The 14,862-nt window shown below is 40.1% G+C and overlaps 1 protein-coding gene across 1 annotated transcript in view; it reads left to right on the forward strand.

The window, feature by feature from the left end:
* Window positions 1-14,862, forward strand: part of LOC109895039 (protein kinase C-binding protein NELL1) — a 435,218-nt gene that overhangs the window by 338,487 nt on the left and 81,869 nt on the right. The gene's annotated exons all lie outside the window — the stretch shown is intronic.

Genomic DNA, 14,862 nt, shown 5'->3' on the forward strand with positions numbered 1-14,862 from the left:
ACACAAATTGAGTTGATAATTTATTTACTAACAAGCTAAATGATAACATAAGATACACATACAGTCTAGGTTATTGGTTAGAACTTAATACAATGACAAAAGGTCCCTAGCTGACAAACACAATATGACACGTGTTACACAAGATGGAAATTTAAAGAGAGAGAGAGAGAAAGAGCAAGAGAGAAAAGCAACACGTGGATACATTTGTAAACTATTGTAATTTCTTTACTATCATTAAATTGAAGACTTTGTTTTATCAAAGATTCTCTGTAATTAGTATTACGCGATCAAACTGATTAATCATGTAACTGTAATTAACTTCTTGCGACTATCAAACCTGGATCCGGGAGCGTAATCATAGCCTCAAACTAATTAGCATAACGCAGTGGACATAAATCTTCCTACAAAATCTTCCTATTCATGAAAATCACAAATGAAATATATTGAGACACAGCTTAGCCTTTTGTTAATCACACTGTCATCTCAGATTTTCAAAATATGCTTTTCAGCCAACACTAGACATGCATTTGTGTAAGTTTATCACTCACTTATTCGGGAACAATTGCAATCAAAAAATATATTTACGTCTTGATCTTTGTTGAAAAGTTTGTTTCTGTTGGAGAGTTTTCGTCCTCTCTCTCTCTGATGTGGATTGTTCAGAGTGACATTCATTAGTTTCATTATAGAATGGATGGTTCGGCGGTTGTCGTTCTTCTCGTTCAATGATACCAAATTCCTAGCTGCAGAATAGTGTAGGGGGCAGTATTTTCGTGTTTGGCTGAAAAACATGCAGAATTGAAACTGCCTATTGGTCAGGCCCAGAAACTAGAATACGCACATAATTGCCAGATTAGGATAGAAAACACTCTGGAGTCTCCAAAACTGTCAAAATATTGTCTGAGTATAACAGAACTGATATTGCAGGCAAAAACCTGAGGAAAATCCAACAAGAAAGTGTTGTTTTTCCTGAAAGCTCTCTGTTCCATTGGATGCCTTGCCTCCATTTAAAGGGATATCAACCAGATTCATAGTTTCAGGCTTTTATTTTGAGAAATGAGCGAGAAAGATCACATCACGTCATTGTATGGCTGGGTGAAAGCAGCGTTTTGTATGCGCAAAAGCTTGGAGCATCCATGTTTTCTCTCTCTCTCTCTCTGAAGAAGCTACATTCCCGGTTGATATATTATCGTTTACATATTGTAAAAACAATCTGAGGATTGATTATAAAAAACATTTGATATGTTTCTACGAACATTACGGTTACGATTTGGAATTTTCGTCTGCGATGTCGTGACCGCCCAAGCCTGTGGATTTCTGAACATGACGCGCTAACCAAATGGAGGTATTTTGGAAATAAAAAGAAGCTTTATGGAACAAAAGTTACATTTATTGTGTAACTGGGAGTCTCGTGAGTGCAAACATCTGAAGATCATCAAAGGTAAGCAATTTAATTTATTGCTTCTCTGACTTTCGTGACAAATCTACTTGGCTGCTAGCTGTTTGTAATATTTGCGTAATGAGAGAGATCTGCTTACATAAACGCTTGGTATGCTTTCGCCAAAAAAGCTTTATTAAAATCTGACATGCCAGGTGGATTAACAACAAGCTAAGCTGTGTTTTGCTATATTGCACCTGTGATTTCATGAAAATGAAATATTTTTAATGATTTATTTTGAATTTGGCGCTCTGCAATTCAGCGGTGGTTGACGAAAATGATCCCGCTAACGGGATGGGTGCATCAAGAAGTTTTAATATCAAAGACTTCTTCTTATTCTGTCGGTATCCATAGTCTAAGACTTTAACCTGTAGTGACACCCCATCCCGTGAACGGGACCGTTGTCATCATCTGACACTAATTAGCATAACGCAACGGACATAAATCTTCCTAGAAAATCTTCCTATTCATGAAAAGCACAAGTGAAATATATTGGAACACAGTTTAGCCTTTTGTTAATCACCCTGTCATCTCAGATTTTCAGAATATGCTTCACAGCCAACGCTAGACAAACATTTGTGTAAGTTTATCATAGCCTAGCATAGCATTATGCCTTGCTAGCAGCAGGCAACCTTGTCACGGAAATCAGAAAAGCAATCAAATTAAATTGTTTACCTTTGATGAACTTCGGATGTTTTCACTCACGAGACTCCCAGGTAGACAGCCAAAGTTCATTTTTCCCAAAATATTATTTTTGTAGGCGAAATAGCTCCGTTTGTTCTTCACGTTTGTCTGAGAAATCGCCCGGAAATTGCGGTCACCACAACGCCGAAAATTTCGATAGAAACATGGTTTAGAATCCATCCTCAAGGTGTTTTTCTAATATCTATTCGATAATATATCCGTCCGGACAATTTGTTTTTCACTAGGACCGATTGGAATAATGGCTACCTCTGTATTTTACGCGAGAATCTCTCTTGGAGCCGCCATGTGACCACTTACGTAATGTGGCCAACTACGGCTATTTTTCAACAGAAATGCGTAAAACTACGTCACAATGCGGTAGACACCTTGGGGAATACGTAGAAAGTGTAAGCTCGTTGATGGTACATTCACAGCTGAATAGGGAGTCATTGGAACGCAGCACTTTCAAAACCTGGGGCACTTCCGGATTGGATTTTTCTCAGGCCTTCGCCTGCAACATCAGTTCTGTCACAGAAATTATCTTTACAGTTTTGGAAACGTTAGAGTGTTTTCTATCCAAAGCTGTCAATTATATGCATATTCTAGCATCTTTTCCTGACAAAATATCCCGTTTAAAATGGGAACGTTTTTTTTTCTCCAAAAATGAAAATACTGCCGCCTAACACCAAGAGGTTATTAACCACGTGGTATGGTTAAAAGATTCAGCAATGGTCAGCAACCTTCGTCCTCCCGTGATTGAGAGAAACATGGTCTACTGAGAATTTCTCAAAGTTGGGTTTTATTCTGAATTGCAGAAAAGGGGCTGTCCCAGGATGCCTGACCCTAACTTGACTCATGGGCGGTCCTCTGATTTAGTTCAACTCAAAAGGGAATTGGAGTTTCCTTCATTAAACCGTCCAAAATCACATTACACAATTTTCCAAACAGTATCATACTCACTCATTCATCTTATACAACAATTAGATGTATAATATAAATATTTATATAAAAAGTGTTATGGTAATGTGGCCCCACCGTCTCCCATGAGCTTCCCCAAGTTGTAACAAACGGACCAGTTCGTAGCTGGATTCTTCACCGTTCTTTTATACCTTCTCCGGAACGTAGACGTTGTTCAGACCTCAAGTTCTGTGAGGTGGAAGAAATTCCTTTGTTCTCTATGAAACTTCACTCTATCTCTATACTGTGTGGCCATATGGCAGGGTCTTTTCTAGGAATTTACGACCTCACTCTGACCACAGCAGTCTGGTTGTAGAAGCAGGGAGCGGGGGATGGTGCTCGCTGTACCCAAAGAGGGCAACATCATGACACTATGCTTAGTTTTAGCCCTAACACCTTGCCCCGAACTGTCGCTATTATGGGTAATAATTATAATGCCTGTTATTACGTTTTGAGGGTCTCCATTGGGTATCTCTTCATGGGCCGAGTTCCGCTTAGTGGGATAGGTTCGGCCGATGCCTTGTTCTTTCGATGGCCGTCTCCTTCGTTATCGGGTGCAAGTCTCTGATTGTCCACAAGAGGTCACAATGTCCTTTCCCTTAGTTGTCTGTTTCCTTGCACTCGTTCTGTGAGAGTGGGCTTCTGAGGAGGCTAATCAGCCATGACGACGCTCCCAGCGTGGGTAGGAGGGCCGTGTAGACAACCAGTGACTTGAGAAGAATAACCGGGTGGTCCTGCTTGAATTCACCTTCTTAGATACAGTACTCAACTGTAGCATTGATTGTTAAACAACCTGTTATGGCTAGCGTTCCCCTAGGGGAACACTCCCCCATTCAGCTGAAACGGTGGCGCGGGAAATTCAAAAAATATTATTTCGAAATATTTAACTTTCACACATTAACAAGTCCAACACAGCAAATGAAAGATAAACATCTTGTTAATCTACCCATCGTGTCCGATTTTTAAAATGTTTTACAGAGAAAACGCAACATATATTGATGTTAGATCACCACCAAATTCATAAACACACACAGCCATTTTTCACAGTCACAAAAGCAGACATATAGATAAAAATGAATCACTAACCTTTGATTATCTCCATCAGATGACACTCATAGGACATCATGTTATACATGTAATTGTGTGTTTTGTTCGATAATGTGCATATATATATAAAAAAATCTCAGTTTACATTGGTGTGTTTACGTGCAGTAATGTTTTGATTCCAAAACATCCGGTGATTTTGCAGAAATACTCACAATAAACATTGATAAAAGATGCAAGTGTTATTCACAGAATTATAGATAAACGTATCCTCTTTGCAACCGCTGTGTCAGATTTAAAAAAAACTTAGTAGCAGCCATTTTGGCATCAACAGAAGCTACAAAAAACACTATAAATATTCACTTACCTTTGAATAGCTTCATCAGAAGGCAGTTCCAGGTATCCCAGTTCGACAATAAATGACTGATTTGTTCCATATAGTTCCATAAAGCCCATCATTTAGCCACTTGTTAGCTTGTTCAGCCCAGCATTCAATCCTCAAAAAGAAGTTCCGTTACAGGTCATAGAAACAAGTCAAATGATGTATGCAATCCATATTTAGGATGTTTTAAACATTAAGAATTTCATTGTCTGAAGAAACGCATTGGAATGGAAGAACACTCTCTCGTGACCGCAAGCAATGAGACCGAGGCTTTCTGCCAGACCACCCACTCAAAGAGCTATTATGAGCCCCTCCTTTATAGTAGAATCATACAACCAGAATCTAAAGACCGTGACATCTTGTGGAAGCCCTAGGAAGTGCATGCTCATCCATATCTAAGATGGACATCAAATGGCACTGTTTTCAAAATTGAGTTCTCACTTCCTGTTTGGATTCCTTCTCAGGTTTTTGTCTGCCATATGAGTTCTGTTATACTCACAGACATAATTCTAACAGTTTTAGAAACTACTATGCATATATTCCCATCTGGGAAAGAGTAGGCGGCAGTTTACTCTGGGCACGCCTTTCATCCAAAAGTGAAAATGCTCCCCCCTAGCCCCAACAAGTTTAAGAGTTGTCTTCAACAACCTCATGTTGCATTTCCGCGTCACGAAAAGTTGTAGACCTCGGCTGCAGCGGGTGGTCAACTTAGTCTGATTTGTAAATTCTTAACTCACATATTTTATACCTTAGGTTAGAAAGGGGCGTTTCCATCTTCATGACACACTCTTTGGGTTCCTTCCTTTCCTTTAGCTAGTTACGAGGCAAGGTATCACAAGTTACTATGATTTCGTTAGACAACTAAAACCACAGCCTCATAGACAACTAAAACCACAGCCTCATAGTCACAAAAACATTCTCTTTGGTGTGGATATTTTCTACACAATGCACAGTATGTAAACATCATGCTCACATTATGAAAACTCAACTTCAAGTTGCAATGTTATCATCATAACATCCTCATTTAACTTTTTATGACATCACAAATTTGAAATAAATTTTCATATGCCATCTATGATTGTTATCATCATTTTGGCTGATGAAATATAATGTCCCAAAGTCCATTTATTGCACTTCTGAGGTAGACTGTCCTTAAACCCTCCTGTTGTGTTCGTTTCATGTTAATTAATTCTGTGTTCCCGGTCCAAAATGACCGCCCCATTATAGCTGATTATGAATCCATAATAATAAATACAGTAGAAGTTTACATTCACCTTAGCCAAATACATTTAAACTCAGTTTTTCACAATTCCTGACATTTAATCCAATTAAAAATGACCTGTTTTAGGCCTGTTTGGATCACCACTTTATTTTAACAATGTGAAATGTCAGAATAATAGTAGAGAGAATGATTTATGTCATTTTTCATTTATTTCATCACATTTCCAGTGGGTCAGAAGTTTACATACACTCAATTAGTATTTGATAGCATTGCCTTTATATTGTTTAACTTGTGTAAAACGTTTTGGGTAGCCTTCCACAAGCTTCCCACAATAAGTTGGGTGAATTTTGGCCAATTCCTCCTGACAGAGCTGGTGTAACTGAGTCAGGTTTGTAGGCCTCCTTGCTCGCACATGCCTTTTCAGTTCTGCCCACAAATGTTCTATATGATTGAGGTCAGGGCTTTGTGATGGCCACTCCAATACCTTGACAATGTTGTCTTTATGCCATTTTGACACAACTTTGGTAGTATGCTTGGGGTCATTGTCCATTTGGAAGACCCATTTGTGACAAAGCTTTAACTGACTGATGTCTTGAGATGTTGCTTCAATATATCCACGTCATTTTCTCCCTCATGATGCCATCTATTTTGTGAAGTGCACCAGTACTCCTGCAGCAAAGCATCCCCACAACATGATGCAGCCATCCCCGTGCTACATGGTTGGGGTGGTGTTCTTCGGTCTCCTTCCTGAGCGGTATGACGGCTGTGTGGTCCCATGGTGTTTATACTTGCGTACTAATGTTTGTTCAGATGAACATGGTACCTCCAGGCTTTTGGAAATAGCTCCCAATGATTAACCAGACTTGTGGAGGTCTACAATATCTTTCCTGAGGTCTTGACTGATTTTTTAAAAACTTTCCCATGATGTCAAGCAAAGAGGCACTGAGTTTGAAGGTAGGCCTTGAAATACATAAACAGGTACACCTCCAATTGACTCAAGTTATGTCAATTAGCCTATCAGAAGCTTCTAAAGCCATGACATAATTTTCTGGAATTTTCCAAGCTGTTTAATATTAAAAGGAACAGTCAACTTAGTGTATGTATACTGCTGACCCACTGGAATTGTGATAGGGTGAATTATAACTGAAATAAGCTGTTTGTAAACAATTGTTGGAAAAATGTATTGTGTCATGTACAAAGTAGATGTCCTAACCGAATTGCTAAAACTGTAGTTCGTTAACAAGAAATATGTGGAGTGGTTGAAAAACACGTTTTAATGGCTCCAACCTAAGAGTATGTAAACCTTCGACTTCAACTGTTTTGAACTTCTACTTGCTATTTATGGCCTGTAGGCTAAAAAACTTACCCTCTGCAGCAGAGATAACTCTGGGTCTTCTTTTCCTGTGGCGGTCCTCATGAGAGACAGTTTCATCATAGCGCTTTATGGTTTTTGCGTCTGCACTTGAATAAAAACCAAATTCCAGATTGACTGACCATGTCTTAAATGAATGATGGACTGTCATTTCTCTTTGCTTATATGAACTGTTCTTGCCATAATATGGACTTTTACCAAATAGGGCTATGTTCTGTATAGCACTCCTGCCCTGTCACAAAAACTGAATGGCTCAAACGCATTAAGAAGGAAAGAAATTACACAAATTAATTGGCACACCTCTTAGCTGGTTGAGAGAAGAGTGTGCAACGCTGTCATCAAGGCAAAGTGATGCTACTCTGAAGAATCTCAAATCTTAAATATATTTTTGATTTGTTTTTGTTGCTTTCTACATGATTCCATATGTGTTATTTCATAGTTTTGATGTCTTCACTACTATTCTACAATGTAGAAAATAGTAACAATTAAGAAAAACCCTTGAATGAGTAAGTGTTTTCAAAACTTTTGACTGGTACTGTGTATATATGTACAGTCGTGGCCAAAAGTTTTGAGAATGGCACAAATATTAATTTCCACAAAGTTTGCTGATTCAGTGTCTTTAGATATTTTTGTCGAATTTTGCTATGGAATACGGAGTATTTCATAAGTGGCTTTTATTGACAATTACATGATGTCGATGAAGAGTCAATATTTGCAGTGTTGACCCTTCTTTTTCAAGACCTCTGCAATCCGCCCTGGCATGCTGTCAATTAACTTCTGGTTCATAACCTGACTGATGGCAGCCCATTCTTGCATAATCAATGCTTGGAGTTTGTCAGAATTTGTGGGGTTTTGTTTGTTCACCCGCCTCTTGAGGATTGACCACAAATTCTCAATGGGATTAAGGTCTGGGGAGTTTCCTGGCCATGGACCCAAAATATCGATGTTTTGTTCCCCGAGCCACTTAGTTATCACTTCTGCCTTATGGCAAGGTGCTCCATCATGCTGGATAAGGCATTGTTCGTCACCAAACTATTTCTGGATGGTTGGGAGAAGTTGCTCTCGGAGGATGTGTTGGTACCATTCTGTATTCATGGCTGTGTTCTTAGTCAAAATTGTGAGTGAGCCCACTCCCTTGGCTGAGAAGCAACCCCACACATGAATGGTCTCAGGATGCTTTACTGTTGGCATGACTGATGGTAGCGCTCCCCTTGTCTTCTCGGGAAAAGCTTTTTTCCGGATGCCCCAAACAATCGGAAAGGGGATTCATCAGAGAAAATTACTTTACCCCAGTCCTCAGCAGTCCAATCCCTGTACCTTTTGCAGAATATCAGTCTGTCCCTGATGTTTTTCCTGGAGAGAAGTGGCTTCTTTTCTGACCTTGACACCAGGCCATCTTCCAAAAGTCTTCGCCTCACTGTGCATGCAGATACACTCACACCTGCGTGCTGCCATTCCTGAGCAAGCTCTGTACTGGTGGTGCCCCAATCCTGCAGCTGAATCAACTTTAGGAGATAGTCCTGGAGCTTGTTGGACTTTCTTGGACGCCCTGAAGCCTTCTTCACAACAATTTAACCGCTCTCCTTGAACTTCTTGATGGTCTGATAAATGGTTGATTTAGGTGCAATCTTACTGGCAGCAATATCCTTGCCTGTGAAGCCCTTTTTGTGCAAAGCAATGATGGAGGATGACAGAGGAAGAACAATGATTCCAAGCACCATCCTCCGTTTGAAGATTCCAGTCTGTTATTCGAACTCAATAAGCCTGACATAATGATCTCCAACCTTGTCCTCTTCAACACTTACACCTGTGTTAATGAGAGAATCACTGACATGATGTCAGCTGGTCCTTTTGTGGCAGGGCTGAAATGCAGTGGAAATGTTTTTGGGGGATTCAGTTAATTTGCATGGCAAAGAGGGACTTTGCAATTAATTGCTATTCATCTGATCACTCTTCATAACAATCTGGAGTATATGCAAATTGCCATCATACAAACTGAGGCAGCAGACTGTGGAAATTAATATTTGTGTCATTCTCAAAATGTATGGCCACGACTGTATATTGAAGTATAGACATTATGGACAGTATGTGGATAGAATATGTTATGTTTGTACATACACATGGAACACTGGTCACTTTAATAATGTTTACATACTGTTATATTTCATATGTATATACTGTATTCTAGAGAAGGCCATCCTATTCAACGATTAGTGTGCATATACTATTCTATTTTATTTATCGTACAATAATATTTGAATAGGGTGGCCTAATCTAGAATACAAAATATACATTTAAAATGGGTAAAACGGTATGTAAACATTACTAAAACTTCTTAGGGCTGAGATCCCGCTAACGGGATCGATATGACAACAGCCAGTGAAAGTGCAGGGCGCCAAATTCAAATCAACAGAAATCCCATAATTAAATTCCTCAAACATAGAAGTATTTCACACCATTTTAAAGATACACTTCTTGTTAATCCCACCACAGTGTCCGATTTCAAATAGGCTTTACGGTGAAAGCACCACAAACGATTATTTTAGGTCAGAGCCAAGTCACAGAAAAACACAGCCATTTTTCCAGCCAAAGAGAGGAGTCACAAAAATCAGAAATAGAGATAGAATTAATCACTAACCTTTGCTGATCTTCATCAGATGACACTCATAGGACTTCATGTTACACAATACATGTATGTTCTGTTTGATAAAGTTCGTATTCATATCAAAAAATCTCAGTAAACATTGGCGTGTTATGTTCCATAGTTCCAAAAACATCCAGTGATTTTGCAGAGAGCCACATCAATTTACATAATACATGTTGATGAAAATACAAGTGTTATGCATGGAACTTTAGATACACTTCTCCTTAATGCAACCACTGTCAGATTTCAAAAAAGCTTTACGGAAAAGGCAAATTATGCAATATTCTGAGTACGGCGCTCAGAGACCAAACAAGCCAAAAAGATATCAGCCATATTGTGCAGTCAACAGAAGTCAGATATAAATATTCACTTACCTTTGATGATCTTCATCAGAATGCACTCCCAGGAATCCCAGTTCCACAATAAATGTTTGTTTTGTTCGATAATGTCCAAATAGCTACTTTTTGTACTTTTTGTAAACAAATCCAACCTCACGAAGCGCGTTCACTATGAGCAGGCGAAATGTCAAAAAGTTCTGTTACAGTCCGTAGAAACATGTCAAACGATGTATAGAATCAATATAATCTTCAATAATGTTCCAACATTAGAATTCCTTTGTCTGTAGAAAAGCAATGGAATGCGAGCTAACTCTCACATGAACGAGCGTCAGGAGCTTGTGGCACTCTGCCAGACCACTGACTCAAAGAGCTTTTATGAGCCCCTCCTTTGCAGTAGAAGCCTCAAACAAGTTTCTAAAGACTGTTGACATCTAGTGGAAGCCTTAGGAAGTGCAACATGACCAATATCCCACTGTATCTTCAATAGGGAATGAGTTGAAAAACGACCAACCTCAGATTTCCCACTTCCTGGGTGGATTTTTTCTCAGGTTTTTTTGCCTACCATATGAGTTCTGTTATACTCACAGACATCATTCAAACTGTTTTAGAAGTGTGTTTTCTATCCTAATATACTAATACTATGCAACTGGGACTGAGTAGCAGGCAGATTACTCTGGGCACCTTATTCATCCAAGCTACTCAATACTGCCCCCAGCCATTTAAAGTGACCAGTGTCCCATTATTAAAGGGACCAGTGTTCCATGTGTATGTACATAGGGCAGCAGCCTCTCAGGTAATGGGCTAGTGACAGTGACTAAGTTCAGAGCAGTGTACTGGGAGGAGGCCGGCTAGTGATAGCTATTTAACAGTCTAATGACCTTGAGATAGAAGTTGTTTTTCAGTCTCTCGGTCCCAGCTTTGATTCACCTATCCTGACCTCGCCTCATCCAATCAAGTTGTAGAAACATCTCAAACATTTCAGGGCGGCAGGTAGCCTAGTGTTGGGCCAGTAACTGGAAGGTTGTTGGATCAAATCCCAGAGCTGACAAGGTAAATATCTGTCATTCTGCCTCTGAACAAGGCAGTTAACCCACTTTTCCCTGGTAGGCTGTCATTGTAAATAAGAATGTGTTCTTAACTGACTTGCCTAGTTAAATAAAAGTACAAAAATAAATAATAATTGAGTCTCATAGCAAAGGTTCTGAATAAGGTTTGTCTATAAACCTGATTTTGCTTTGTCATTATTGGGTATTGTGTGTATGAGAATTTTTTTAATTCAATCAATTTTAATGTAACAAAATGTGGAAACGGGGAAGGGTTCTGTATACTTTCTGAATGCAATGTATTGGTGTTTTTATAAACTGTCGACCATGAGTCTCAGGCAAGGAAAACACTGTCCTCTCTTCTTCTCATCCTTTTCCCTTTTTCTGAACTCTCCTCTCCTAAACTCGGTCTATTAATCTGGTTCTGTCTCCCAGGAAAAGGACCACGTCTTCTCTTCTCTTCCTCTACTCCCTCACTCTATCGCTCTCGTACTGTCTCGCTGTCTGACCCTCGTGACGACCAGTGTGTAATTAGAGTGTAGAATATAGGGAATTCTCTTTATTTGGAAGTGAGACGTGTGTGTGTGTGTGTATCACACCTGTCATCTTACCACCGCCTCCCCGTGTCCTTCTGTAATAGAGAGGCATTAGGATGGGAGGCAGGTGGAAGGTAGGTCTACGGAGAGATCAATGCAATTTGCATTGAAAAGTGCTTTCCAGACTGTTTATATGCTGGATTGTCTCCAACAACAGACATACAGCAGCCCCAGAAAAAAGAAAAAAAAGATTAAAAAAGTGCCATCGAACAACTTTACTGCCACCTCCACATTTTTCACTCTGGAAGTCATGAGTAATATGCAAATGTTCCAACTGGGGGAAAATGGTTTGTTGATCAGAGAAAAATGCATAAAACAATGACTTGAATATGAAATGCACTCCAACCAGCTCAGAGAAAGAGCGTTCCAACCACACACTAACTGATCAATATCTGTGTTCGTATTCACAATAACTCAAGTCAAATATTCTTCAAATGGCCACGTATTGTATTATTATGTAACTATTGCTACATCTTCCTTAGACTATTCATATTCTATGGAAACAGACTTGTAGGAATTATTCCCCATTTTCACTGTCCTTCCGGGAATTCATTAACGTGTGATGCCCCTATCGTTGGCCAATCGTCTCTCCTCAGTCTGAACATACATCATCACTGTGCTCTTAGAAATTAAGAAATGAGTCACAGATCTGGGCTAGGTCCCGAGTCTGTCCCTGCTAATGCTATCTGTCACTGTGTAGCTGATGTGAAATGGTTACCGGAGTATTAGTAGACATATCCCGCTCTGAGACCTAGAAGTAGTTGTTTCCCTTACACTGCAAGAGCCGCAGCATTTGTGGCGTTACAGGTAACACTTCTTGATGGTGACACGTCAATGTGTGTTCAGAGTTTCCCTGGTTCAAGACCAGTGAGGGACAGAAGATTTAAGCTGGTAGGAATGTAGCTAGCATAATGTCCCTGCTAATATAAAAGATGTAAGCATGTAACTAGGGAAAGGGAGTACCTAGTCAGATGCACAATTAAATACATTCAACCAAAATGTGTATTCCTCATTTTACGTCATTGGCACCCAGGGGGTTAACTGCCTTGCTCAAGGGCAGAACGGCAGATTTATTCCAACCTTGCGAGCTCGGGGATTTGAACCAGCATCCTTTTGGCTACTGGCATGATGCTCTTAACTGCTAGGCTACCTGCTGCCCCTGTTAATGTTAATGCAATAGAGGTAAACTGGTAGTAATGCAGCTAACATAACATCCTTGCTAATGCTAACAAAGAGGTAAGCTAGTAGTACTGTAGCTAGCTAAGTCTCGTGCTGTGATGCCACCTTCCCTGTGTCTAACGATGGAGGTGTATGAATAGAGGAGGTAAAGTGGTTAACTAAAAAGAGAATACTCATCCACTTTTGGAGGACAATGGAAGACTATTTCAGAAGGCAGAGGCTGCGTGACCCGATCAAGCCTCTCCATGACGCCTTTTCCCAAACCGTATAACATTCTGCGCATGTACCAACTTAATCCACTGCATGCCAAGAAGTTTATGGGAATATGCATTTAAATCATCTTGAATTGTGCACAGTTTTGTTTCGTAGGCAAATGTTTGAGCAGATGATCTTAACAAACTGTGGCCTGCCTGTGTTATGTTACAAACAAAGCACATATTTTGCGTAGTGGCGCACGCTGTTGACAAGCTAGGTTCAATTTCTATGAGTACAACGATCTTGAACAGCTATGAATGTCATAGAGGAGACGTGGACATATTATGGGAGCCAGAGGTGTCATTCTGTATCCATGATTCCATTCAATTTTCTATTGTGCAATACTACATTTCACATTTACCTATAATATATATGCATACTGTATCTCATTCAAATAACATATTTGCACTATATGACATAATTATGTCCCTCCATTTCACCTATAATGTCTAGGATCAGACCAGTACAGCTCTGTACAGATGGAGATGTATGTGGTCCATGAACTGAGTTGGTAAAAAGCATTCAGTTCCATCTCATTCTTATACGTATCTGCAGCTCTTACAGCTGCAGCCTTTACTTACCTTGAATTTGGCTCCCCCTAGTGTTGATCTGGAGTATTTTCCTTTACCTAGAAAATTGACCCGTCATGTGACCTGTTAGGAGGAAGTTGTTCATCGTTGCCTCATGTCGAGCTCAGAGTGCTCTGTTTCAGTTGTCTGCTTACAATCTCCATCCATCCTTTACATTGTATGCCTTAGGAAGCTTAGTCGGTGAGTATATATCTTTCCTTTCAGAGCATTATTTGTGGAATTTGGATGTGGATGTTTACTTTGTGGAATAGATGGACAGCACTAGCTTAATTGCTACAGTATGTTAGCCTAGCTTTTGCTTGTTGTTAGTGTGAACAAAATATCAGTTTACGTTCATATCTAGTTAATTATGGCCTTTGTTTCAGTTTCACGCTGTTTCAAATCAATAAATCTTGTGAACATGGAGATCATGCTTTGAGGATTATTGATGTGAAGGCATTTATCTTGCTGTCAAAGTATGCACAGTAACGAATACGGAGTAGGAGTAGGCATCCACCTTCAAGACCAGATCTCGTGCTTCAGCCTCATCCTACCATTCAAGCAGCTCACCTACAGGAGCTGCAGCCCCCATTGCAAGGGCAAAAGGAAAAGCTGCAAAAGTTCACCTCTCCTTTGTGGAGAAAGAAAGGAGAATGAAAATAGAAAAAGCACAATTATAAGCATCTATGGATGTGCTGAAAGAGGAAAAGGAAGTGGCTGAGGCTCTAGAAGCTGCTGCTGATTTCGGCAGTCAGAAAAGTAGTTGGAGACCCACGCTCGACTCCACCCAACTCGACCCCACACAGCAAACTAAGGAGTATCTCATAGAGCAAGCTAAATCCTACGACACTCCCAAGCCAATGACAGGAGTAGAGCTGTCCTCTGATGGCGAGACAATACAGGGATATACCAGGCCAGAGCCCGCACGTAAGACCCTATTGCAATGTCTCAAGCCTGAGATCAGTTCTCCACCTGTTGACACCACTACCGCTGTAGACCGCCACTTCCCTAATCCGGAGTAAAGGCCAGCCCAGCAGTTTCACCTCACCCCTAGCTTACACGTTTCCCTTCAAGAAGGCCAGAACAGCAGCTGGACCCAAAGAAGTATGCACAATGATGGAAGTCATCCACCTGCTCCACAT

This window comes from Oncorhynchus kisutch, linkage group LG8, assembly GCF_002021735.2.
Source record: "Oncorhynchus kisutch isolate 150728-3 linkage group LG8, Okis_V2, whole genome shotgun sequence".
Taxonomy (NCBI): domain Eukaryota; kingdom Metazoa; phylum Chordata; class Actinopteri; order Salmoniformes; family Salmonidae; genus Oncorhynchus; species Oncorhynchus kisutch.